Here is a 27,272-nt window from a genome sequence, read left to right as displayed (position 1 = left end):
TATAATATATTAAAAGGCTTATATACAGTATAATATAACAATATATTATAATTTATTATCATAGTATATTTTATACATAAATATTTATATTTTATATAATGCTTATAAATAATATTTTCTATTATTTATTTTTATTGTATTTTCTATATTTTTTTCTGGATCTCATGGGGTTAGAAATATGCTAAAACTGGGATGTGATGTGGCTGCAACATCACAGACATCACTGTTCACGTGTCTTTCCTCCGCCCTGTCCGTATCTGTCTGCTGACACTCCCTCCTGCAGACCCTTCATCTCAACATCACTCCAGCAACATCAGACCTTCATATTAATATTATCTCAGCAGTAGGCCTACAGCCGCCGGTGAGTGTCCGGCGCAGATTCGCTATGGAGGAGCAGAACGGAAGCGGATTGACGATGTCGTGCAAACAGATGCTTGAAAAGCAGCCCATCCCACCGGTACGCCGCTTCATCTGACAATACCAGCCATTCTAGGCTTTCAAACTGGTTTTATTGTGTTTTAATACTGTACTTGCTTTATTTAGCTGATACGTGTGTGCAGATAACCAGCTGGTTTCGCGAAAGAGTTTACTATGCGGGTTACTACAATTTAGAGCTGTAGGGTACGTTTACTCTCGTCAATTAGGGTAATAATTTAATTATGTTTATTTAACAAATACTTGTATTTGTTAGCGGTTTGTCAGTAAATAGGTATTATATAATGTAAATAATATAATATATTGGGCTCAGTCACCATGTACTGTAAGCCCTGAGCCGGTTGCTGTGGGTGATGGAGGCCCTGTCATATATTAAATATGGCATATCAAATTGCATGAAATTAACGTTGCTTGATTGATGCTTGTTTATTGAGCTGCCTGTTTGTGCTCAACCTATCTGCTATCCTCTCTCCCTGTCTTTAACATTCTAGACAGTTTGAAGAGGGGATGATTCTCAGAACCCATCCCTGTGAAAAGAGAACTGAGACATCATCATGAACTTCTTACCTATCCTGTCACTTGTGTCCCTCCTCTGTGACAGAAGTGAGGATATACTGTATTTCTGTATATTTACATTAAGACCAAGGCAAAAGAACATGACAAGTCCACACTGCCATTCAGAGTAAAATACATGGTCTTCTTGTTAGGGAACCCATTAATTAAAGTGATAGGTCACCCAAAAATGAATGGTTGTGAATAAATATCCACTTTCACTTCCACATTCTTTTTGTTTTTTGTCGATTCACAATACCGCCACCTACTGTTTGGGGCTGGTCAAAGGTGAAGATTTATAGTAAAAAAAAAAGGACTTAAATATTTATCTGTTTCTCACTATCATTTTCTTCAGAAGCTATGGATGGCTTTATATGCTAGCTTTATATGCTTTTTGGAGCTTCAATGTTCTGCCCACCATACACTTGAATTGAATGGACCAACAGAGTGGAGATAGTCTTCTAAAAATCTTTGTTTGGGTTCTGCAGAAGAAAGAAAGCAATATACATTTGGCATGGTATGAGAGCAAATGATGGAAGAATTTTCATTTTTAGGTGAACTTTCCCTTTAAATATACAGGCAACAGTAGTATTTCCATGTATAGAGGTCCATTCAATGGTAGGAAAATAAGTGTGATATTATCTAAATGTTTTAAAAATGACATCATTATTGGCCTGTTCTGTCTGTTGTAGTCCTGGGTATTTACAAAACACGGCCAAAAATATGTGGACAACCTATTCTAAGTAACGGGTTTGCAAATCTAGTAATTCCAGTGAAGACAAATTCTGGAGAAGTGTGTGCTTCTAACTTTTTTTTATTTTTATTTAAATGTTCAAAAAGCACATATAGGTTTGGATTCAGGTTTCCACATATGTTTGGCCATGTATCATACTTACTGGTTAATGCCAAATTTACAGGGTACTCATAGTCATGAAATGGCTCTAAAATGACAATACCAGTATTAACCCCAGTATCATGCATCATTTGTTGGTTGTTATTACAGTAATACAATGCTGACAGGCTGCAATCTAATTTCCAAAAAAATCATGAAATTATTTGGTCAAAAAGAGTGGGAACCCTTAAAATATTATTAGATGTCACAAGGGGCTGCATCAGTCTCAACTTGTTTTAATTTGTTGTGATTGCTCATGTATCTAGTCTTTGTATTAGTCTACTGGCTCTATAGTGACAACCCCAATATTAACCCTAGTATCATGCAGCATTTGTTATTTGTTATTAATGCAGTATCAGGACAATGCTGGCAGGCTGCAACCTTCTCAGAGAGTGTGGTGTCTCCAGAGCTGAGGAGCAGCAGAATTTTACGGGTTCCAGAGGTGTCATCTTTAGCCCAATGGGGGCCTGCTGTGATCTCCCGGACTGTGACCTGGCCTGGTTTTTTGATCACCGCTGCTATGTGCTCAGTTGTCAGCACAAAGAGAACTGCCAGCCAAAGCAGAGACCTGGTAGTGACTCTCTCCTGGCCTTCCTGAAATGTGGGCCCCCACAGACATTGGTTCTGCAGTCCCTGGTATGCGGGGAGTCTTTCCCTAACCACTGGCAACCTTTGCCCAGGCATAGGGGCTCGGAAGACCCCATGAAGGACCTTGCCATTTTGGAAGGCATTCAGGATTTGGACAACACTAATGCGGAGTATACTGAGAGCTTTAGAAATTTGGAAGACAAAAGAGCTGATGCCGTTAGAGACGGGGATGGAGCAACAGTGGAACACGAAGAGCGCCCAGGACTATATGACTGTCCACTTGTCCAAGGAAAAGAGGAATTCAACCAATCAGAGAGAGTTTGGGGGAAGATTGACAACGCTGCAGGCCCCTCTTGAAAGTAGCTCCTTTCCTCCAAGTCGCTTCCCAGGAATGAAAAATGAAAGTGAATCATCTCTTTTTGAAGAAGTACCTGCCATTACGTCCCCAGCAACCACTGTTCTCGACAAAACAGTGAGTGTTGATTACAGATTGGCAATGTTAATATTTAGAGAGCAAGGTGACAGATGACAAACTGTATGTACAGTATATACTTTATATAAATATATACTGTATATATACAGTTGTGCTCAAAAGTTTGCATACCCTTGGAGAATTGGTAATATATGTACCATTTTTAAAGAAAACACGAGTTAGCAGGCAAAACACATTTATTTCTTATGGGATTCATATTCAACTGTAGGTTATAACAGAATGGCACAATCATAAAACAAAACATGGCAACAAAGAAAAAAATGAAATGACCCCTGTTCAAAAGTCTGCTTACCCTTAGTTCTTAATACTGTGTATTGCCCCCTTTAGCATCAATGACAGCATGCAGTCTTTTTTTAGTGGTTGTCTATGAGGCCCCAAATTGTTGCAGGTGGTATAGCTGCCCATTCGTCTTGGCAAAATGCCTCCAGGTCATGCAAAGTCTTTGGTCGTCTTGCATGAACCGCACATTTGAGATCTCCCCAGAGTGGCTCGATGAAATTAAGGTCAGGAGACTGTGATGGCCACTCCAGAACCTTCACCTTTTTCTACTGTAACCACTGGAGGGTCAACTTGGCCTTGTGCTTAGGCTCATTGTCGTGCTGGAAAGTCCAAGAGCGTCCCATGCGCAGCTTTCGTGCAGAAGAATGCAAATTGTCTGCCAGTATTTTCTGATAACATGCTGCATTCACCTTGCCATCAATTTTCACAAGATTCCCCGTGCCTTTAGAGCTCACATACCCCCAAAACATCAGTGAGCCACCACCATGCTTCACAGTGGGGATGGTATTCTTTTCACTATAGGCCTTGTTGACCCCTCTCCAAACATAGCGCTTATGGTTGTGACCACAAAGCTCTGTTTTGGTCTCGTCACTCCAAATTACAGTGTGCCAGAAGCTGGGAGGTGGGTCAAGGTGTTGTCGGGTATATTGTAACCGGGCTTTTTTGTGGCATTGGCGCAGTAAAGGCTTCTTTCTGGCAACTCGACCATACAGCTCATTTTTGTTCAAGTATCGTCGTATTGTTCTCCTTGAAACAATCACACCGTCTTTTTCCAGAGCAGCCTGTATTTCTTCTGAGGTTACCTGTGGGTTTTTCTTTGTATCCTGAACAATTCTTCCGGCAGTTGTTGCTGAAATCTTTCTTGGTGTACCTGACCTTGGCTTGGTATCAAGAGATCCCCGAATTTTCCACTCCTTAATAAGTGATTGAACAGTACTGACTGGCATTTTCAAGGCTTTGGATATCTTTTTATATTCTTTTCCATCTTTATAAAGTTCTATTACCTTGTTACGCATGTCTTTTGACAGTTCTTTTCTGCTCCCCATGGCTCAGTATCTAGCCTGATCAGTGCATCCACGTGAGAGCTAACAAACTCATTGACTATTTATACACAGACACTAATTGCAATTTAAAAAGCCACAGGTGTGGGAAATTAAACTTTAATTGCCATTTAAACCTGTGTGTGTCACCTTGTGTGTCTGTAACAAGGCCAAACATTCAAGGGTATGTAAACTTTTGATCAGGGCCTTTTGGATGATTTCTGTTATCATTATGATTTAAAAAGGAGCCAAACAACTATGTGATAATAAATGGGTTCATATGATCACTATCCTTAAATAAAAGACATGATCAGTCATATTTTCAAAATCAATGCCAAAACTTCACAATTTCTGCCAGGGTATGCAAACTTTTGAGCACAACTGTATACTGTGTATATATAGATGAAGTCAAAAATGTACATACACCTTAGCCAAATACAATTAAACCCAGTTTTTCACAACTCCTGACATCGTAGAACATTGTAGAAAACATTCCCTGTCTTAGGTCAGTTAAGATCACTACTTTACTTTATTTTAAGAATGTGAAATGTCAGAATAATAATAGAGATAATTATTTATTTCAGCTTTTATATTTTATTTCACATTCCCAATGGGTCATAAGTTTATATACACTTTGTTAGTATTTGGAAGCATTGCCTTTAAATTGTTTAACTTGGGTCAAATATTTTGGGAAGCCTTCCACAAGCTCCACAAGTAGTGGAGTTTTGGCCCATTCCTCCAGATAGAACTGGTGTAACCGAGTAAGGTTTGTAGGCCTCCTTGCTCACACAAGCTTTTTCAGTTCTGCCCACAAATTTTCTATTGGATTGAGGTCAGGGATTTGTGATGGCCACTCCAGTACCTTGACTTTGTTGTCCTTAAGCCATTTTGCCACAACTTTGGAGGTATGCTTGGAGTCATTGTCCATTTGGAAGACCCATTTGCAACAAGCTTTAACTTCCTGGGTGATGTCTTGAGATGTTGCTTCAATATATCCACATAATTTTCCTTCCTCATGATGCCATCTAGTTTGTGAACTGTACCAGTACCTCCTGCAGCAAAGCACCCCCACAACATGATGCTTCCACCCCCATGCTTCACGGTTGGGATGGGGTTCTTCGGCTTGCAAGCCTCACCCTTTTTCCTCCAAACATAACAATGGTCATTGTGGCCAAACAGTTCAATTTTTGTTTCATCAGACCAAAGGACATGTCCCCATGTGCACTTGCAAACTGTAGTCTGGCTTTTTTATGGCAGTTTTGGATCATTTGCTTCTTCCTTGCTGAGCAGCCTTTCAGGTTATGTCGATATATGACTCGTTTTACTGTGGATATAGATACTTGTCTACCTGTTTCCTCCAGCATCTTCACAAGGTCCTTTACTGTTGTTCTGGGATTGATTTGCACTTTTGGCACCAAACTACGTTCATCTCTAGGAGACAGAATGTGTCTCCTTCCTGAGTGGTATGTTGGCTTCTAGGTCCCATGGTGTTTATACTTGCATACTACTGGTTATACAGATGAACGTGGTACCTTCAGGTGTTTGGAAATTGCTCCCAAGGATGAAGCAGACTTGTGGAGGTCCACATTTTTCTTTCTGAGGTCTTGGCTGATTTCTTTTGATTTACCCATGATGTCAAGCAAAGAGGCACTGAGTTTGAAGGTAGGCCTTAAAATACATCCACAGGTACACCTCCAATTGACCCCAGTTAGCCAATTAGCCTATCAGAAGCTAAGTGGCTAATTGCCTAAAGCCTTGACATAATTTCCTGGAATTTTCCAAGCTGCTTAAAGGCACAGTTAACTTAGAGTATGTAAACTTCTGACCCACTGGATTTGTGATATAGTCAATTAAAAGTGAAACAGTCTGTCTGTAAGCAATTGTTGGAAAAATTACTTGTGTCATGCACAAAGTAGATGTCCAAAACTATAGTCTGCTAAAATGAAATCTGTGGAGTGGTTACAAAATGAGTTTTAATGACTTCAACCTAAGTGTATGTAAACTTCAACTGTACACACACTGACTTTTGCTATTTTAGATATAGTTGGCAATGTATTATCATTACTTGAAATGCCATAAGATTCTATTTAATGTTGTGATGTCATTAGGAAGCATGGTGTTTTAAATGTACTCTCAAGTGCTTAATCAGTCTCTCACAATGTGCTGTGTGAAATCTCTGTACAAATAAAAAAAATTATTCTCTTTTAGAGACATTCCGTTCATTGCATTTTCCTAATGTCCTTAATTAGTCCTCAGACTTTGTGTTAAAATGATTGACAACAGCTGGACATTGTGAAAATAACTGTTCCTCACCAGGTGGAGGAAGACCCACAGAATATTTTATCTGCAAGTACTGAGCCAAACAACCTACAATACGTCAACTCAGAGCCCTTGAAGTTTAACACAGTCAGTAGTTCCTTTACTACTCAAACCAGCACTGAGGCTACACTACAAACAATCTCAGAAGAGCCAGGTACAACTTTAATGTTATTGCACTATTGTCATTTATTATCATTTATTATGGGCTCACTACAAAAATCATGTTATTAATCAGTATTTTGTCTTCATTTTTCCTGTTCATTTTAATACAAGTGGTCCGTCTTGGGCTAAACAGCCTCTGATATTAAGCTGCGATTTTACACACAGTTATTTGTCAGTAAATATTTCTTGTTTTAAGCATAAATCTCACAAATTGTATTTTATGTTTAAAAATGAGAAAAAACAGTTGTAGTGGGGTCAGAAGAGTAAACTTAATTAACACTGAAAAGGGCAAGCATATAAAGGTACCTCTGAAAATTAATGAATTGCTATTTTCCAACACATTAGGGCCCACATAATACATTTTCATTTTTTTTTTTTCTAAAATAATACTTTTATTTTAAATCTTATTGTTTGTAGAAACCATGAAAATAGCATTGAAACGAGAGAAACTTTTGCCTCAAGGTCAGCTGCCTTCTTAAAAAAATGCTGCCTTTTTTACTTTTAGATAAAGATTGTGAGTTGATGCCAGACTTTACTGTATATATAAGGAACCATACCTCTTTTTAAAGTATTTTTCACAAAAAATTTGACGACTCACTCATTGCTCCTCTCCCCAGACTTTTAAAAGTGCTGTAAGCGATTTTAGAGTTCTGAAGCTTTGACATGACTGAGCCGTTAATTAGCCATGCCACCTCATTCCAAAACCCCAACCTCCAAAGATAATTTTGAGACTAAAACTGAGCAAAAGAGCAGCATTGTTTGTTCCTGTGGCTGTCAAATTCAACAGTGGCACAATAGCGCCCTCAACTGACAAAAACATTATGAATCATAGCTTCAATGATCTGCTTCAAATACAACACTAGGAGAATGAACATAATAATTGGCAGGTGAAAAGCGGCAATGTCCTCGGTTTGCGGACAAATTATTGTTTGCTGTTTACAAAGTCTGCAGCTGTCACAGAGACCGGTGAGATATTTCAGGACACTTATTTCATTAATATCTTTAAGGGAGTAGGAAAATTATTTGCATACTACTACTTGAAAAAATTGCTTACAGCACCTTTAATGTTTGTATCCCCCAGGATACAATAACCTTTTTAGGTTTAAGGTATATTACGTAAAGGGATAGTATGACTTTGTTTCCTCTGTGGAGCACAAAAGGAGATGTTAGGCAGAATGCCATTTATGTTCATGGTATGGAAAAAAGATGCAGTGAAAATGAATGATGACTGAGACACAGGGTTGGGGAGTAATGGAATACATGTAATGGGAATACGTATTTAAAATGCAAAATATAAGTAACTGTATTCCACTACAGTTACAATTTAAATCATTGGTATTTAGAATACAGTTACATTCAAAAAGTATTTTGATTACTGAAGAGATTACTTTGCGTTTTATTTTCATTTGTTTCATTTAATATTTAGTCCTTTCAGATGGAAAACATTTATACATATAAATGATGCGATCCAAAGTGCATTTGAACAGCGGTGAAACACTTTCTTATGATGTTACATTCATACGAGCAGACGGAGAAGTAAGTTTGAAATAAGTTTGGAGCAGAAGAAATAGAAATAAATCTTGTGTAAATTGTCAGCTTTACGCTAAGCTAAAATGCTATTTCTAGCCATTTTACATGCACATGTTACCAGGCACGATCATATTTTTTTATCAAGAAAATTCACGTTGGATCATAAATTCTTTTTTCTAGTAAGACCTTTGATATTAGGGCAAAAATCGTATTCTTGATAATAATTTTTGTATTGTTTTCCTGTAAAAATATCTAAAAATCCTTAAAACAAGATCAATTAGATTTATCTTGTTTTAGAAATAACACTGCATAAGATATTTAGGTTTTTCAGAGAATGTATTTTTAACATGTGTATTTTGTCTCACTGTACTGGCAGAGTTTTTAATAGTCAAAACAAGTGAAAAAATCTACCAGTGCTGAAGAAGTAATCCAAAGTATTTAGAATACATTACTGACCTTGAATAATCTGAGATACGTTACAAATTACATTTTACAGCATGTATTCTGTAATCTGTAGTGGAATTGGGAGTTACAAAAGTAACCCTCCCGACCCTGCTGAGGCATTCTGCATAATATTCTGCCTAACATCTCATTTGGTGTTCCACAAAAGATATAAAGTTTTGGAATAACATGAGGCTGATTTAATAATGACAGCAACAACAAAAAATTTGAGAAATTATTCCTTTTAAACCTCTTGGTATTCTTTGTAAAAACTTTTTATATAATCTTACACAAGTCTTGTTTATTTGACTGGAAAACAAGTCAAAATACTGAAAAAATTTTTTTTTGCAGTGTTCAAGAAAACATATTGTACAAGTAGGAATAAAAACAAATCTTTAACAAATAGAAATTAGAACTGTCTCTGCTGATTAATTCTTACTGTCCTTTTATTGTCTAGTAAGAACCCTGATTATGTCCATCGGAGACCCCATGGAAGTAACACTGCCTCAAAATACTGTTGAGCTAACTGCTTCAGTTAGTCCAGAAGACACTGCAGGTATGCTTAAATACAAAAGTCTGCCTTTGTAGGGCCAACAAACTCAGAATTATATGCCTGCTTGAATTATAATCATAATAATTTAGTGAGAAGCCTGCATTCTACATTTTTCCTCAGCAGCTCTTTACACATATGAGTGGACTTTGGTCACCGCGCCAGATGGACGCCACGGAGTGATGGAGGGGCAGCACAACAAGTCTGTCAAGCTTTCAGAAGTGAGGCTCGTCTCCTGGTCCCTTTCGCCATGATTGCCAATTGATAATTTAGATAACGAGACTCAATGTCTATTTCTATCATCATGTTTGTGTCCTTTATCTATTTCCAGCTGTCTGTGGGTGTCTATGCTATCAGAATAACTGTGAAAGGGAAACAGGTGTATGGAGAAAGTGCATTGAACGTCACAGTGCACCCTGGTATGTGACACAACTCTTTCAGACCTAATTTAATCATATTTATCAAGTATTCATGCATGTGCTTTATATACTGTATGAACAGGCTCACTTTGTCATTCTACAGCAGTGAATGTAAACATGGCTCCCAAATCCGTCACACTACCCATGAGCCAAGAGGTGCTTCTCCAAGCAGACTCTATTATCATCATTAACGGCAGTCGTATGTTTAGTATTCTCTTCTTCTTCTTTCTCTCTCTCTCTCTCTATACTGTATATACCTTTGTTTATTAAAGGGATAGTTCATCCAAAAATTCTGCCTTTATTTACTTACCCTCAGGCTGAATGTTAGCCTCAGTCACCATTCAGTTTCATTGAATGGACAAAAGATGCAATGAAATTGAATGGTGACTGAGGCTGTATTTCTACTTAACATCATCTTTTGTGTTTCACAGAAGAAAGAAAATCTTACAGGTTTGGAACAACATGAGGGGTGTAAATGATGACAAAATTTAAATTTTTGGATGAACTATCCCTTTAACCCTAGATTAGATTCAAAGATTAAAACAAATCACTTGCAGTCTGCGATTCATGTTGAAGTTGTCACATATTCCCTGTTTTTTGTCTTGACTTTTATGTTGAAATTCTGGTTTAGTTCCCTGTTCCTGTTTCCTGTTAGTTTTGTAGTCCTTTGTAGTTTCTTTTCATGATTGGTTTTCCCCTGATTGTTTCCCCAGGTGTTCCTCGTTCCCTTGTTTTCCCTTGTGTATTTAAGCCCTTGTTTTCCCCTGGTTTCTTTGTCAGTCTTCATCTGTATTATGCTGTGCTTTATTCCCTGTGTTTTGTTTAATTACGTTCTGAGTTACCTGGTTTACTTTTATTTTATTAAAAAGGCTGCATTTAGATCCTCGTTCCTCTCCTGTCTCGTTACCGAAAGATTGACCTCAAAAAATGGATCTAGTGGCCGTCAGAATCTTACTCCTTCAACAAGGGGACCGTCCAGTTGAGGAGTTTTTAGAGCTGGCAAATGTAGTGCACTATCCAGACTGCTCTCTGGTGGTTTTCTTCCAGGCCGGTTTGAATAGTGCCCTAAGGGAACTGATGCCTCCTACTGATCCTCACTGGATGCTCGGCGAATATGTGGAGAAGGCTCTGGAACTTTGCGGTTCCCTATATATAGTGGATTATGGCGGGAACCCCGGGCCAAAACTTGCGTCTTTGGCTCCCTTGTCGAAGCCCTCCACGGCCCCTGTCGCAAAGCCTTCCAGGGCCCCTGTCTCCAAGTTGTATAGAACCTACCTCAAAAATTGTCTGTGCCCACGCCTGCATGGTGAACGAGCCCACGCCTGCCATGTCCAACGAGTTGCCAGCCTCCTCTGTCCCAGAGCCAGCGTTGCCAACTTCGGCCATCCAGAGAAGGAGGAAGAGAAGAAAAGTCTCTGTTCCCAAGTCTCCGCCCATGCCCGCGACCACGGAGGTCATTTCTCCATTCATCCAGAACTCTTTGTCTGTTACCAGTATTTTCGAACGTGTCGTGTTTACACATTACCTCTAAACTGAAAATTGCAGTTAATTTTCTGGAAAAAGCTGTATGTGCGAAAGAGACTGAGATGTTAGGCAGAATTATATAATGGGTTTGAAACAACATGAGAATTTATGACAGAGTTGTCAATTTTGTCAGAAACACAAATGCAAACTGAGTTTGGTAACATCTGAACGTCTAGATGTATTTGTGTAACACGTTACAATAAGGTTCCGTTTGTTAACATTACCTACAATAGGTAACATGAACTAACAATGAACAATAATTTTATAGCATTTATAAATCTTGGTTAATGTTCATTTCAACATACAGTATACATTTTTAAAATTAAAATTTGTATACGTTAGCATTATTTAATGCATTATAAACTAACATTAACCATGATTAATAAATGCTGTATAAATGTATTGTTCATTGTTAGTTCATGAACCCAATGCATTGGTGAATGTTAACAAATGGAACCTTATTGTAAAGTGTTACCTGTATTTATTGTGTTTAGCACAGTTTTTAGGTTGTCAGTGCAGGGTCCTGATGTGACGATCCCAGGTCCTAAGCTTGCATGGCTCCTGAGAAACCAGCTGTTGAGAGAGAAAACTGACTTCTTGCTTTTTAAGGTCCTACGAGTGGACCCAGTCAGTGAGTGACTTGATTTGTTTTCAAGAATTTCTTTTCCACTTAATTTCATTTAAACTATTTAAAAATAACAGCAACTTACTATTAGTCCATACTATATTAGTCCTGAGAATAAAGTTTAATGCACTTTTCTTGGTCTGCTCTGAACGTGGTCAGTGTGACCCAATTACCAAGAGCTGTTCCTGTGACCCTCTCTGGATGGAGAACCCCATTCACCGTTTCTTTGACGATGGCGAGAGCAACTGCGGTTTGTGTATCCTGTTTTTCACCAGCTCTTCATCTCCAACTGAATATGGCAAATATGAGTAAATCTAAGTTAAGCGAATTCAGCAATTATTTATGCTCTCTGCTATGTCAAATCATCCAAGGATATTTCTGTTGGCTATCATGAAAAAACGAGAACGATCGATTAAAAGCGATGTGTGCTGAAAAAGGGTGTGTGCTAATCTTCTGTCTCTCCCCTTTGTAGATTGGAACGTGCTGTATGTCACAATCTCTTGTTCGTGACAATCATTTTCCTCTTGTCCATCAGCTGGGCATGCATCTGCTGCTGTACAAGGTGATAAAGATCCCATTACTCTTGAACTGTGTGGTGCATTGCATGTGTTATATGGTATAATTTACCTGAGATTTAAAGTCATTACTGCAAGTCCAGTATTGAAGTTTTGCCAGTGAAAAGAGGTGCACGCTGCTTTTTGTGTGCTGTTGTTCATGTCTTACGAGGGTACTCGCAGGTTTGTTTTTGTCTGTTTTAGAGGGAGACGCAAGTACACAATACTGGACAACATGGATGAACAGGAGAGAATGGAGCTTCAGCCAAAGTACAGTAAGTTCAGACCCGAGTTTTTGCTGCCTGTATTTTGTGCAAGTATACTTCAATCGAGTGAGTGCCGACTGCGACGAACAATAAAGACAGATACACTTTGCAATGGCACACCTTGGAGGCTTATATTTTAAGGAGTATTTACAGAAGGTAATAATAAATTGTGCATGAGCCGTGGCCACCATTATTTCAGAGGCGGACCAACTACACCGCAAACATTTCGACTTTTCTAGTGCATGCACTACATAGGGAAATTTTTTTTTTTTTTGCATGCATGCATTTCATAGAGGTACTTTTTTGGGGCCACAAATGACACTATGGGATATAACTGAGGTGCCATAAAAGACACCACACCCTGTTTATCACACAGCAATTATTGCATTCACTTTTCTGTGTTTTCATCTTTAGACATTAAACGCAAGAGCACAGCACACAACTCCAGCCTGATGATGTCAGAATCAGAGTTGGACAGTGAACAGGAAAATATTTTCCACTATGGTACAACAGACAAAGCCAGAAACAGAGCCAGTGGAACAGTCAGAAATGGAGACACACTCAGCCTTCGTCCTGTGGAGGGTTGAGTCCAAGATGGATTTTATTTTTTTTGGGTACATTGGTGTTTACATCACAAATGTGAACATGGTGGAATATTCCACAAATGCAGTTTACAATGACTGGCTGAATGAATTGGCTGCTAAACTGACCAACTACTGAATGTGACTGAATGAATTGCAATGAATAATCATTTGAATATTAGAAGACCTGTGCATAACACTCACAAAATTGCAATGTCCCTTAATATATGCTTAGTGATTCTTGTGTTCAGTGATGCAGTGCAAGCAATTTACTTTAAAGCATCATAACAAAATAAAGACATATTTTAGGGGAAAATGGCAAATAGTTGATGCACAGAAAGCAAAATCTAAATGCAGTGCAAGCCAAAATACCGTTCCTCATTTATGCAAAAATGTCTTATGACTGAATTTTAATGTGCCTGATTGACTTATTGGTATTGTCAAAGACACTGTTTAAATGTAGTCCATGAAACAGCTAAGATGTATCTTTTTAGTGTTCAGGTTGTATGACCTAAAAATATCTTTAGCTGGAATTGCAATAGAAGACATTTATACCAAGCATATCTGGACAAGGAGATGCATTGCTTGTTTTTTCTTTTACGTTTTAATAGAGAAGATGCAAAAAATTATGCTGCAAAAATAAAAACGTGGTTATATTTACTAAGGTAAACACTGTTTTAAAACTAACAAATTGAGTTCAGTATTTGAAATGGCTGGTTGGGTGTTTTTTTTTCTGTATTGCTTAGTTTTTGTACCTTCACGCTCTTTCAGTATCTGTACAATTTCAATTCTTCAGAGGTTAGAAAATGTATATATTTGAGACCTTTTTCCATGTACATAACAATACACCACAACAATGCAATAAGGTATACAGTATTAAGATGAAGTAATATTTACAATTTAAAAAATACAAACATTAAAATGGAGGACATTTCATTAAAAAAAAAAATTACACTGGGACAACATTTGGCCAAAAAAGACATTGTCTAAAAACAATGAATAACTTTCTAGACAATGCTTTAATACCTCACACCTTATTCTACCTGTTTAACAGACTTACCCTTACCTTATTTGTACAATTACAAAGTAATTCTCAAAATAATTAACCAATATCAAGTTGAACATTTTCTGCAATACATTTACAGACATCAGCATGAGATGTTCTGTTCTAGCATTGTGCGTAGCATTAAGATTAACTGTAAAAAAATAGGTTTCGCGAATCTGAATTCAGGGATAGGGAAAAGGGTAGGTTTAGGGTTAATCTTAGGGCTGAGATTAATAGCTTGTAAATTACTTTTAACAACCTACAGTATCATTTCCCACATGAGCCTATTTTGCATTTTTCTTCCAGTGCCTGCATGATTCAGTTAGGACAATCTCTAATAGTAAAAAAGTTACATTGAACAACAATGATGGATGCTGAATATGACGTCAAGGTGGTAATTTTTTGTACAATATCCCTTCATTGAAAGGGCTTTGTTAACTGAAATTCAGCTACATCTGACTGACAGAGAGAGTAGTTTGGTTCAGTGTTAAGGATTAATTCACTAAATGATCATTTACTCAAAAATATTTGGAAAAATTTTGCGCATGCATCAAGTGCTAGGGAGTGTAATCAAGCTTCTCTCATGAATGCACCAAGGAGACTACAGATGTCAAGATTTATAGTGAAAAAGGAGTTACATCTTGGTCTGTTTGCACACAAAACCAATCGGATCGCTTCAGAACACATGGATTAAACCACTCGAGTCATATGGATTAGCTTAATGCTGCCTTTGTGTGCTTTGTGAAGCTTAAAAGTTTTGGACCCCATTGACTTACATAGTATAGACATTATATATAATTCAAAAATCTTCATTTGAGTTCCACCAAAGACTATTTAGCAGAGACGGGCCACTTCTATTAAAATGAAAATGAATTGGAGAAATTGGAAAGACCAACAGTCAAAGGATGTAGAAAGGAAGTCCCGCCTTACAGCTAAAAGAGCCAATCACCTTTTAGATAGAGATAACGCCTGTAAATTAACTTGAACGCGCATTAGCAATACGAGCTGGGAAAATTTTGTTTAAGTGTAATCTGAGGTAAAGAAGCACAATTTATTATACCATTGTTGTCCGATTTTACTGCTGATTTGAAATATGTTCTTTGATTGTAATCTTGAGCAACCACTTTGGTCTTTCCCCATTCAAGTAGATAGGAGCTGTACTTGTATGCCGACTGTTTACATAGAAAAGAGCTGCCCGGGAGCTTTCCAAAGATGGCCGCTGAGAGAATTGACTTGCTAAAAAGACTTGGCATGAGGGTGAGTAAATAATGGGAGAATTAGCATTTTTGGGTGAACTATTCCGTTAATGTTTTTGAGATGGTCTACCGTCTAGCTCAAGTAAATGAATAATGACACAGTATTGTAATATCTGCTTTAACTGGTAGTAACTGCTGTCTGGGTGTTCAAGGAGTGAATCCCCCAAAGCACATGTACTTCACTTCCAGGTACTCATCAATGCCGTATTTGGATCCTTCTCTGCCCAGTCCAGACTGTTTGACTCCACCAAATGCAGCTTCTGTAGTGGAGAGCAGACCTTCATTGACCCCGACCATGCCCACCTCCATCTGCTCAGCCACTCGCCAGATCTGACTAATGTCTCGAGAGTAAAAGTAACCTGTTGAAAGAGAACAGTTGTGTCCACTTGTGAAAATACGTGGGTTTTGCATTTTTCAAATTTCATTGTCTTTTTTTTTCCATTACAAATTATAGTATCAGCATAATAATTTGAGTGAAAAGTAACATTGAAAAATTAACATAGACTTCTTAGTATTTGGTATGCTGCGCTTTTGCTTTTAATGACAGCATACTCTCGAGCTTGCATGGACTCCAAAAGTTTGTGACTTTTTTTTTTTTTCCCCTCTCTCTCTCCCCAATTTGGAATGCCCAATTCCCAATGCGCTCTAAGTCCTCGTGGTGGCGTAGTGACTCGCCTCAATTTGGGTGGCGGAGGATGAATCTCATTTGCCTCCATGTCTGAGACCATCAGTCCGCGCAGCTTATGTGGCTTGTTGAGCGCATTACCACGGAGATTTAGAATGTGTGGAGGCTCCACACTATTCTCTGTGGCATCCACGCACAACTCACCATGTGGCCCACCGAGAGCGAACCACATTATAGCGACCACGAGGAGGTTACCCAATGTGACTCTACCCTCCCCAGCAACCGGGCCAATATGGTTGCTTAGGAGACCTGGCTGGAGTCACTCGGCATGCCCTGGATTCGAACTCGTGACTCCAGGGGTGGTAGTCAGCGTCTTTACTCCCAGTTTGTGACCTTTTGTACAAAGAAGTTAACAATCAGTACAACAAATCTGCTTATTTTATTAGTGATGTAAAAATTAGAGGTAGAACGATATATCCGTTTTACCGATTAATCGCTGGCGATTTGTTGTTTTTTGGAACTATCTGTTACTGGCAAAAATCTGATAGTTGCAGACAGATTTATTTATTTTTTTCTCTGGGGTTAGAATGACTTGATTCTACAGTATATCAGTGTCCTCTATAGATGAAATAAAAGCAATCACTGACAAGCAATCATCTTTCATCATTGACAATATTCATTAAGATATTCACCCATATTTTTAACCTCACTTCAGTGCATATTTTGTTATTTTGATTAATCAAGTGTTCTATACTGAAGTGAGGGCATGAAAAGAAAAATGTGACTATATGGAAACCTGCCAAAAGCTACAAAATAAGGAAGTGTATTTTGGGCTTGTTTATAGATAAAAGTCCCATGTTATGCACTAAATAATTTTAGTGGGATTTTGGATGCACAAACTGCATCTGGGACTTTTTTTTCCATTTTGGTCTCTTGTAGCCTCTATATCTGTGCCTGTCATAGTAAGGAAAGACAAAAAAATTTAGCATTCAATAATTAGTTTTTAAAAACTATCAGCCTTCTTAGTTATCGGTATCAGCAAAATCCACTATCAGTCGACCTCTAGTAGAAATAGTCAAATGATTAATTTGCACAGATGGACAAACCTGCTAAACCAACAGGAGAAGCACTGGCAATGGCAAGTGCCTCCTGTTCTTTATTGAACCTGGTGAAGACAAAACACTGAGTGAGCAGCTATCTTATGGAGTTAAATGTTAGTGCAAATTAAGTAGAAAATATCCCAATAACATGACATAAACAGACTACATGTTTAAAACATAAATCAATATTTCTAAATTTTGGAGTATTGTCTAAGTTCATATGTTCAATTTTCAGAACCTGAAAAAAATAATGCAACTTAAAATGCGAGATGTGTAATTTCTGCATTAAAGGAGTATTCCAGGTTCAATACAAGTTAAGCTCAACCGACAGCATTTGTGGCATAATACTGTTTACAACAAAAAATTATTTTGACTTGCACCACCTTTTCTTTAAAATAAATCTGTGTTACAGTGAAGCACTTGCAATGGAAGTGAATGGAGCCAATTTTTGAACGTTAAAATACTCACTTTTTCAAAAGTATAGACACAAGACATAAACAATATGCATGTAAACATCTCATTTTAGTGAGATAAAATCACTTACTAACCTTTTCTGTGTAAAGTTATAGCCAATTTTACAACTTTGTTGCCATGACGATAGTCAATAAACCCTAAAACCCTAAAATGACTGTAAAAATGTCCATTTAAACAACTTTACAGCTCAAATAATACATGAGTTTTAACAGAATAATTAATGTAAGTGCTTTTACAAAATTATGAGCTTCACATTTCTGCCTTTAAACCCTCTGAAAATTGGCCCCCACTTCCATTGTAAGTGCCTCACTGTAACTCGATTTTTATTTTTTTTAAAGGAGGGACAAGTCGATTTTTGTGGGGTTATCAACATTATGCCACAAATGCTGTTGATTGAGCTTAACTTGTAATGAACCCGGAATATTCCTTTAATAAACACACAAGGATTACATGTGGGTTGTATGTACTTAGTTTGAAGTTATTATGAAATCACAGAATCTTAAAATAAAAACAAAATCACAGAATAAATAATTACGCACTTAACAGTAGGAATGAGGGGTCTGAAAGTCTCCTCCCGCATACAGAGCATGTCTGTGGTGACATTGGACAGTAGGGTAGGCTGCATGAAGGAGCCCTCCAGTCTCTTGCCACCTCTAACTATGACTGCCCCCTGAGCCACAGCATCTGCAACCTGGTTCTCCAACTGAAAGAAACACAGATCATCATTCAACTGAGGATTTAATTCATCTGAACTGTCATTCCATAAAAATGATCACTGTATGTGCATGTTGACAGCAATGTAAGTGTGTATGCATTCAAAAGATTCATAAGTAACTGTTTCCACTATTCCCCTAAAGCACCTTCTCTGTGGCACGAGTGTTGATGAGAGGTCCCTGTGTGGTGGTGGGCTCTGAGCCGTGGCCAAGTTTCAGCTCTGTGACCATGGGTTGGAGCACACGCAGGTCTATAACAGAGATGGGTACAAGAAGCAGTACATTATCTGGGTCTTTCCTACTATGAAGAATTTGTTTGTCTCCATCATATACTAAAAAAAAAAAAAAAAAAAAAAAAAAGTTTTAATTAGTTTTCTTTTGTCACAATACCATAATTACGTGAACATAGGAGTGAATTTTACATTTCACTACTTCAGTTTGAGAGGATGTTGCCTTCTCCGCCATGTCTACAATTTGTCTACGATTTGTCTAAAATAAAAAAACTTTTATTATTAAGAAATTTATTAAGACATCCTTTATTTCTTAATTTTTCTTTTCTCTGATCGAAATGTTTTCAACAAAAATATGTTTAATTTGAAATATTGTTTTAATTGGTAATAAATGTATAATTTTTTTTCTTTGTCTTAATATCGCTTCACCCATTTTGTCCTTTGCAATATCCCTTTAAAGTCGCGCTTAGTATTTTTTGTTGTTGTTTCTGGCATTTTGGATATATACTGACACCTACTGGCCTGGATGCAGCATCATTGAAACAATAGTTTTCAATTACCGATGCCATTGTAGACATTCACTAGTCACAGACAGGCATGATTAATCCATGAGTGAAAGTGTTCAAATAGTAGATTAAGTGAATAGTATTTGGCTGGTCATGTGATCCTAATATGGCCACCTCCATGAGGGGACCATCACATTGTAGAATAAAACAGTTTTTATAACATTATTGATGTGACTGGAGCCTTCATCTCATGCGATTGGTCATAATTTTATATTTAGGTTTCAAAATGACAATTAATTTCTTTAGAAGTAAAACTTTTTTGATTACAGAGTGCACCTTTAACTTAGAAAAGCCTTAATGACATCATCCTCCATCAATCCAACACTTTGTTTTGAGAATATAGGTCTGAAAGGACACTCACCTGGCCGGAATTCCTGAATTTAGAGCCCGTTGCTTCTGCAACCACATTGTCTACATCAGCACTGTCAAAAACAATGAAAGGGGCGTGTCCTCCCAACTCCATAGATACCTTTTCGACAATTCCTGCAGCATGTTTTAGCAGTATCTGCAAAAGCATTTAAAATGTTGTACTTTAGTGGTTATAAATTCACAGATAATATTAAATATTAATTGCAAAAATAAATCAAAACAGAGACGCAATATCCTAAGAAGCAGGGTGGATCTTTACATTGCCAGTGGCCGTGGAACCGGTAAATGAGGTTTTGGCCATCAGAGGGTCAGTGCAGAGCATCTCGCCCACAGCAGGTGTCTTTTCTCTTGAGCAGGGCACCACGTTAATCACTCCCGGAGGAATGCCAGCCTGAACTGACAGCTAGATAGATATAATGTGGATTATGCATTCTATCATGTTGATAATATTCTCCAATAGTGCAGACTTTATAGACAAACAATAAACAAATCAAATTATTAAAAATATCCCACTAGCACATTAGATTAATACAAATAAATGTGCATTTATGGACACAAACAGACAGACCTCAGCAAGGGCCAGGGCAGAGAGAGGTGTGTCCACAGCCAGCTTTACCACTACAGTGCAGCCCACTGCCAATGCTGCGCCCACCTTACGGGTTATCATGGCACTGGGGAAATTCCACTGTGAAGAGGCAAAAGCTAAAATCACAACAGTGAATCCACAGCTAGCAGTCTTGTTGGTTTAGCTCACTGATCTCAAAAAATGGTGTTATCTTTTCAGAAAGGAGCAGCTCTCACAGTTGTGATGATAGAAGCCACTCCAACTGGTTGCTTGAGTAATAGGATCTTGCGGTCCTTGGCTGGCGGAGCAACAATGTCTCCATATATACGTCGGGCCTCCTCAGAAAACCACTCCAGAAAGGAGGCCAAATATGCAATCTCCCCAAGAGACTCCTTCATGGGTTTCCCCTAAGTAAAAAAAAATAAATAAATAAAAACCTTTATGACTCTATCTGGCCTAGATTAAAGACTAACAAATATGTTTTGGTTTTGTTAAAAGAGCATTTGAAGACTGTGAGTTGCATTTGAATTTTCCGTCAGTTCAGATTTTATAAGCGAGTTTGTTGTAAGTGGTTGGTTAAAAAAAACAAAATGCTGTTATTCAGCTCAGAAATAAATTGAATAGACTGTTCAGGGCCCGGTTACAAGAAAGCCTTAAGCTAGACAATCCTAAGTGATAATAGCCTACAATTGTAACTAAGGTATTTCTTAACTAAAGGGGTTTCTTGCAACCAGACCCAGGACTTCTGACCAGGGCCATAGCAGTAATTCTGGGCCCCCTGACTATATATTGCTCTGGGCCCCTTACCTATTAAAATAATACAGTTTTGAATTTGTCTTGGGTCCCCCTGGACCTTTGGGCCCCTAGAATCGTTAACACCTTTCACCCCACTAGCTACGGCCCTGCTTCTGACATCATATTTTGGAATAAGTTGAAAGAACACATTAACAAATAGGAGTTAATTAACTGCAACCTTAATAAATTGAAAGTGTACCCTGAGCAGGAGAAAGTTATAGTGTATGCCCATAACGTATAAAGGGCATTGGATCAACTGCCCATGCCATTTACTTTTTCAACTTTAATCACTTGATATATAAATAACAAATAAAATACTAGATAAAAATTCTCCAAACATCTAACTGATTCCTTGTTAATGAAAAAACATTAGCCCTGTCCCAATACCCACACTTGCGGTCTTGGCCACTTGAGTGTGTGTGACCACGACAGGAAGTGTTCAAGACTGTCCCATGTTTAAAACATGCCAAAGCTCAGTGCACTTAACCCACACTAAATCCACACGAGTGTGAATACCGCTTCGGAGCGGTCTTTCAGGCTAAGTGTATCCCAGAGTTCATCATGATCAGGAGCCGCGTCCCACCTACCCGAGCGTTCGGTGTATTTTCGCCATGATGACATCAAGGGAAGCTTATCAACGTAAGTTATTTATTATAATCAGATAGTGAAACGTAAGTGAAGCATATATTTATTTTAGTATAAATGAAAGTATTCAACATTATATAACGTGTTTAGGATGACTTAATATCATCATAATTGCAAAATATTATTCATATATATATATATATATATATATATATATTTATATACCTCTTTATTATCTTTCTCACACTGTAATCACTTTATTTAGTTTGTTCTTGCCTAACAGTGCTGGTCATTTTGGTCATTTATCAGCCAGTACAATATGCGGTCTAGTAAATGTTGTTTTAAAATAAAACATTTATCAACTACTACCACAGGTTCATTCTCATCTTAATGTATTTAAAATATACATTTTAATGCTATTTATTTGTTGTATGAAACCACTTACTGATGAGTTGTGTTAAGCAGTCTTTGGTCATCTTATATAAATGACAAGCCAAAGCATCTCATTTAAATGGTTTGTATTAGTAGCTATTAATGGATTAGTAGCGGAGGACAAATCTCAGTTGAGCACGTTACCACGGAGACATAGCCCGTGTGGAGGCTTCACGCTATTCTCTGTGGCATCCACGCACAACTCACCATGTGGCCCACCGAGAGCAAGAACCACATTATAGCGACCACGAGGAGGTTACCCCATGTGACTCTACCCTCCCTAGCAGCTGGGCCAATTTGGTTGCTTAGGAGACCTGGCTGGAGTCATTCAGCACGCCCTGGATTCGAGCTTCCGACTCCAGGGGTGGTAGTCAGCGTCTTTACTCGCTGAGCTACCCAAGCCCCAATGGGACAGGGCTATTGAAAAATTGCAACCAAATGTAATGGGTCAGTATACTTACACATTCTGCAGTGATCAACTAGGCAAGATCTTCCTTGTGCTGAGTGACGATATCAAACCATTTCCGCAACAAAATGCTCCTCTCCTGAAAAAGCATGCAGATGTATTCATATGTATATACAAATGTTTACCAAAACAGTTAGGTTGGTGGCCAAAATTTGAAAATCCAAAAAGCACATGAAGTCAGCATAAACATAATCCATAAACTCCAGTGGTTAAATTAATATCTACTGAAGCAATCCAAATGGTTTTGAGTGAGAACAGACAAAATGAAACTCCTTTTTCACTATACATATTGACAGCAGTCTCCTTGGCAATCATGATTTCAAGTCATCTAGCGCTGTGGGCATGCATCAAGCACTAGGAACTGTAATCAAGCTTGAAATCATGATTGTGCCTAAAGACTGCAATGGCAAGATGTACAGTGAAAAAGGAGTTATATTTTGGTCTGTTCTCACCCAAAACTAACTGGATCGCTTCATAAGACATTGATTAAACCACTGGTGTTTTAGGGATTACTATGCTGACTTGATCTGCTTTTTGGAGTTTCAAAGTTCTGGCCACCATTCACTTGCATTGAATGGACCTACTGAGCCGAGATATATATTCTTCTAAAGTTTAAGTTTTGGTAAAATGGGGAGAGTATTGAGACAATTCATTGAAATTAACCAGCTAACTGTCATTTTAATTCACAAATAAATGCAATCAGAAGATGAGGAATTGCAATCAAAAGAGAACAGTTGCCCTTCTGATAGGACTGTAATATCGGTCCTGATGTTGCGCCTATCGCAGGTTGCCACCGGTTCTGACCCGAAAGCCAGTCGTCATGGCCATGTTCAAGCTGGCAACTTGCACCAAGTAGTGGGGGAACTTTTGGTCCATTGATGTGCATATGCTGTGTGCACAGCTATTAAAGAAACATTGATGCGGTGTAATATCAGGGTTTACATATGATACATTCCTGATATTCAACAGGCTTTTTTGAACAATCATACAATCTAAAGCATCGCCATCACAACTGCATTATGTCCTGCATATTTGTCCAGCAACTTTTAACGACCAACTGAACTTGATTATCATCTAAAATTTATTTTAGCATCATAATGCAATTTACATTTTCTGAAGAAGCTCAGCAAATGCGATCCGAGATAAAGAGAGTTAGGTTTTAAAATATTTAAATGTTTTAAAATGTTCAAAAGTTCATTTTCTGAAAGTGAACTCATTGGACAACTAGTTCCGATAGTTTATAGTCTTGAAAAAGTGTAGAACATTCTGAGAATGTCATTCAGCCGACTTTTTCGTCTACAGAACAGGGTAAGGCTAATTTAAGTTTGTGTAAAGAACAGACATATATACACTATATTGCCAAAAGTATTCGCTCATCTGCCTTTAGATGCATATGAACTTAAGTGACATCCCATTCTTAATCCATAGGGTTTAATATGACGTCGGCCCACCCTTTGCAGCTATAACAGCTTCAACTCTTCTGGGAAGGCTTTCCACAAGGTTTAGGAGTGTGTTTATGGGAATTTTTGACCATTCTTCCAGAAGCACATTTGTGAGGTCAGACACTGATGTTGGACGAGAAAGCCTGGCTTGCAGTCTTCGCTCTAATTCATCCCACAGGTGCTCTATCGGGTTGAGGTCAGGACTCTGTGCAGGCCAGTCAAGTTCTTCCACACCAAACTCGCTCATCCATGTCTTTATGGACCTTGCTTTGTGCATTGGTGTGCAGTCATGTTGGAACAGGAAGGGGCCATCCCCAAACTGTTCCCACAAAGTTGGGAGCATGGAATTGTCCAAAATCTCTTGGTATGCTGAAGCATTCAGAGTTCCTTTCACTGGAACTAAGGGGCCAAGCCCAGCTCCTGAAAAACAACCCCACACCATAATCCCCCCTCCACCAAACTTCACAGTTGGCACAATGCACTCAGACAAGTACCGTTCTCCTGGCAACCGCCAAACCCAGACTCGTCCATCAGATTGCCAGATGGAGAAGTGTGATTCGTCACTCCAGAGAACGCGTCTCCACTGCTCTAGAGTCCAGTGGCGGCGTGCTTTACACCACTGCATCCGACGCTTTGCATTGCACTTGGTGATGTATGGCTTGGATGCAGCTACTCGGCCATGGAAACCCATTCCATGAAGCTCTCTACACACTGTTCTTGAGCTAATCTGAAGGCCACATGAACTTTGGAGGTCTGTAGCGATTGAAGTTGGCGACCTCTGCGCACTATGCGCCTCAGCATCCGGTCAGCATCCGCTGACCCCGCTCTGTCATTTTACGTGGCCTACCACTTCGTGGCTGAGTTGCTGTCATTCCCAATCGCTTCCACTTTGTTATAATACCACTGACAGTTGACTGTGGAATATTTAGTAGCGAGGAAATTTCACTACTGGACTTGTTGCACAGGTGGCATCCTATCACAGTACCACGCTGGAATTCACTGAGCTCCTGAGAGCGGCCCATTCTTTCACAAATGTTTGTAGAAGCAGTCTGCATGCCTAGGTGCTTCATTATATACACCTGTGGCCATGGAAGTGATTGGAACACCTGAATTCAATTATTTGGATGGGTGAGCGAATACTTTTGGCAATATAGTGTATGTCAAAAAATATCTTTTTTTTTCATTTGGTAATTAATTATTTTATTTAATGCTTTATTCATTTGGTGATTTATTTAATTTAATACAGGGAATTTTGCCTGTATTTTTTCAAAAGTAAGCTAAACAACAATTTTATAGAATTGTGCTATATGTTCGTGTTCCAGAAAAGCACATTGATGCTTTTCTCCTAGTATTGTGTATTTATTTTTCATTTAAAACATCTTTGTGTATAGAAATATGTTTTTTTGTATTGTGGGCTAATTCCATGACTGCCGTCTATTATTTTGAATGGTGTGAAAAAGCAACTTTAATAAATATACGGATGGCTACCATGATTATGCAAAGAGTGGTCATTCATTTGTTCTCCGTGCACTTGTCCATGTGCATTTTACGAGATATTTTGTTGGCACTCCTGGAAGTGTCATGTTTGCAACATCAGATCTAGACGCCGTTAAGATCAATCCATAATATCGAACAATACATTGGCTTTCTAAGATGTATTCCATGTCGTCATGAATAACATTGTGTAAATCAGATGTTTCTTGTAATTGTCATAATGCTATGTTGCTTGGAACTGCACCCAAGACTTTCACCCACTGTTGCACTTGTGTATTTGGTTGAGTGACAACAAAGGGATTTGATTTGAACACAGGCTAACGATTGGGGTAAATTCTGTCACGTGACACTACATTTTTCTCGACAAAAAGTGTTTCCAAACCAGTTTTTCGCGACATTTAATGTATCGACACAGAGTTTATGCGCTAGAGTCAAACGGAAAAATATTATGTCGACACTTGTGAAACTTTAGCGATAATTTGCGTTTCCATCAGCTTAATTTTGATGCGCTAAAACTTTTTTCGCAAAAAATCCTTGGATGAAAACGTAGTGAGTGGTGGCTACCATGGTAACACTGTTTGCCTTTAGTACTATGGTGTATCATGGTCCCGCCACAGTACGTTTTGACAGTAACTATGTGGTTACCTTGGAAAATTTCTGAAAGGGTTAAATCAGGTCTGAATGCAAGGCAGGCTATAATCCACCTGCAGACGACACCGCAGGTAAATTATGAATGAAAATCCTTATATTTCGCATAATTAGCTCACCTTAGCTGTGCGACTCTTCCAGATGTGAAACGCTTTGTATGCAGTATTAACGGCGTCTTGAGCTTCTTTCGTACCGCAGTCTGACACCTTTGCGATCTCTTCTCCCGTCGCTGGATCTAACACAGGGAAGGTGGATGCAGCAGACACCCAGCGGCCGTCTATGAAGCCTTCAGTCCGGAAGAACTGCGCGTATGGCGAGTGGATAGTGCCACTTTAAAAGCTTCCCCACGACTGTCTCCTTCGGTAGGTAATCGTGGCACTGTCCACTCGCCATAGTCGAACAAATACACCGACATCTTGAGACGTATAAACTCCCCACTGCAATCACTGACAGGTGTTGTTCTGGTAAGACTACGAGAAAACCTCTATTCTACTGTCTATGTGTGTGTGTGTGTGTGTGTGTGTGAAGGTTCAGGCTTGCAGGGTTAATAGCAAACTCAGACCAATAAAGAGAGGGCGGTCTCTTTAAACACGTGATCGCATGGGCTTATACCTATAATTCCTTATTTACATCTGCTTTTAATAGTTAGATATCTACGAGCGTCGTTATTTACCCTGGCCGCATCATTTAAGCAAAATAAAATGCTTTTCGAAATTATAGAGTATTAAAACTTAATTATAAGGCAATTTGTGTCCATTAGTTTGCATGTATAGATTGCATTCTACGCAAATGCACTTCACTCACAGAAACGCTGGAAAAAATGGATCGGATCCAAGAGACAGCTGCACAGCACAATAAAACGGATACTTTGTTCTGGCTTAGCTTGGGGTCACTGCATCACTGTAACTATTTCTAAACAAAGTTGATTTCAAGGCAAGTTAGTCCACTCGACGGCCATCTTTGGCGCGCTCTCGGTCCGGCTGGGCATCTATTTTTCTGTGTAAACAAGCGGCATAAAGTACAGCTCTTAACTAATTTAATAGGGACAGACCGCAGTCTCCAAAATTGTTTGTCAACATTGCGATAAAATAACATTTTAATTCAGCAGTAAAATCTGACAACACTGGTATCTTAAAATCGTGCTTATTTGGCTCAGAACACACTAAAAATCGCGGCTTGTCAAGCTAATGCGCATGCGCTTTCTCGAGTTGATTGAC

The 27,272-nt window shown here is 38.5% G+C and overlaps 2 pseudogenes; one reads left to right on the top strand and one right to left on the bottom strand.

Moving 5' to 3' along the window:
- The first annotated feature begins 250 nt into the window (after positions 1-250).
- LOC127452934 (dyslexia-associated protein KIAA0319-like) lies at positions 251-13,231 on the top strand (annotated as a pseudogene).
- Positions 13,220-26,739, bottom strand: LOC127453398 (succinate-semialdehyde dehydrogenase, mitochondrial-like; annotated as a pseudogene).
- Between the last annotated feature and the right edge of the window lie 533 nt (positions 26,740-27,272).

This window comes from Myxocyprinus asiaticus, chromosome 15 (assembly GCF_019703515.2).
Source record: "Myxocyprinus asiaticus isolate MX2 ecotype Aquarium Trade chromosome 15, UBuf_Myxa_2, whole genome shotgun sequence".
Taxonomy (NCBI): domain Eukaryota; kingdom Metazoa; phylum Chordata; class Actinopteri; order Cypriniformes; family Catostomidae; genus Myxocyprinus; species Myxocyprinus asiaticus.
Note: the sequence above shows the minus strand (reverse complement) of the source record. Positions and strands in the feature narration are given on the sequence as shown.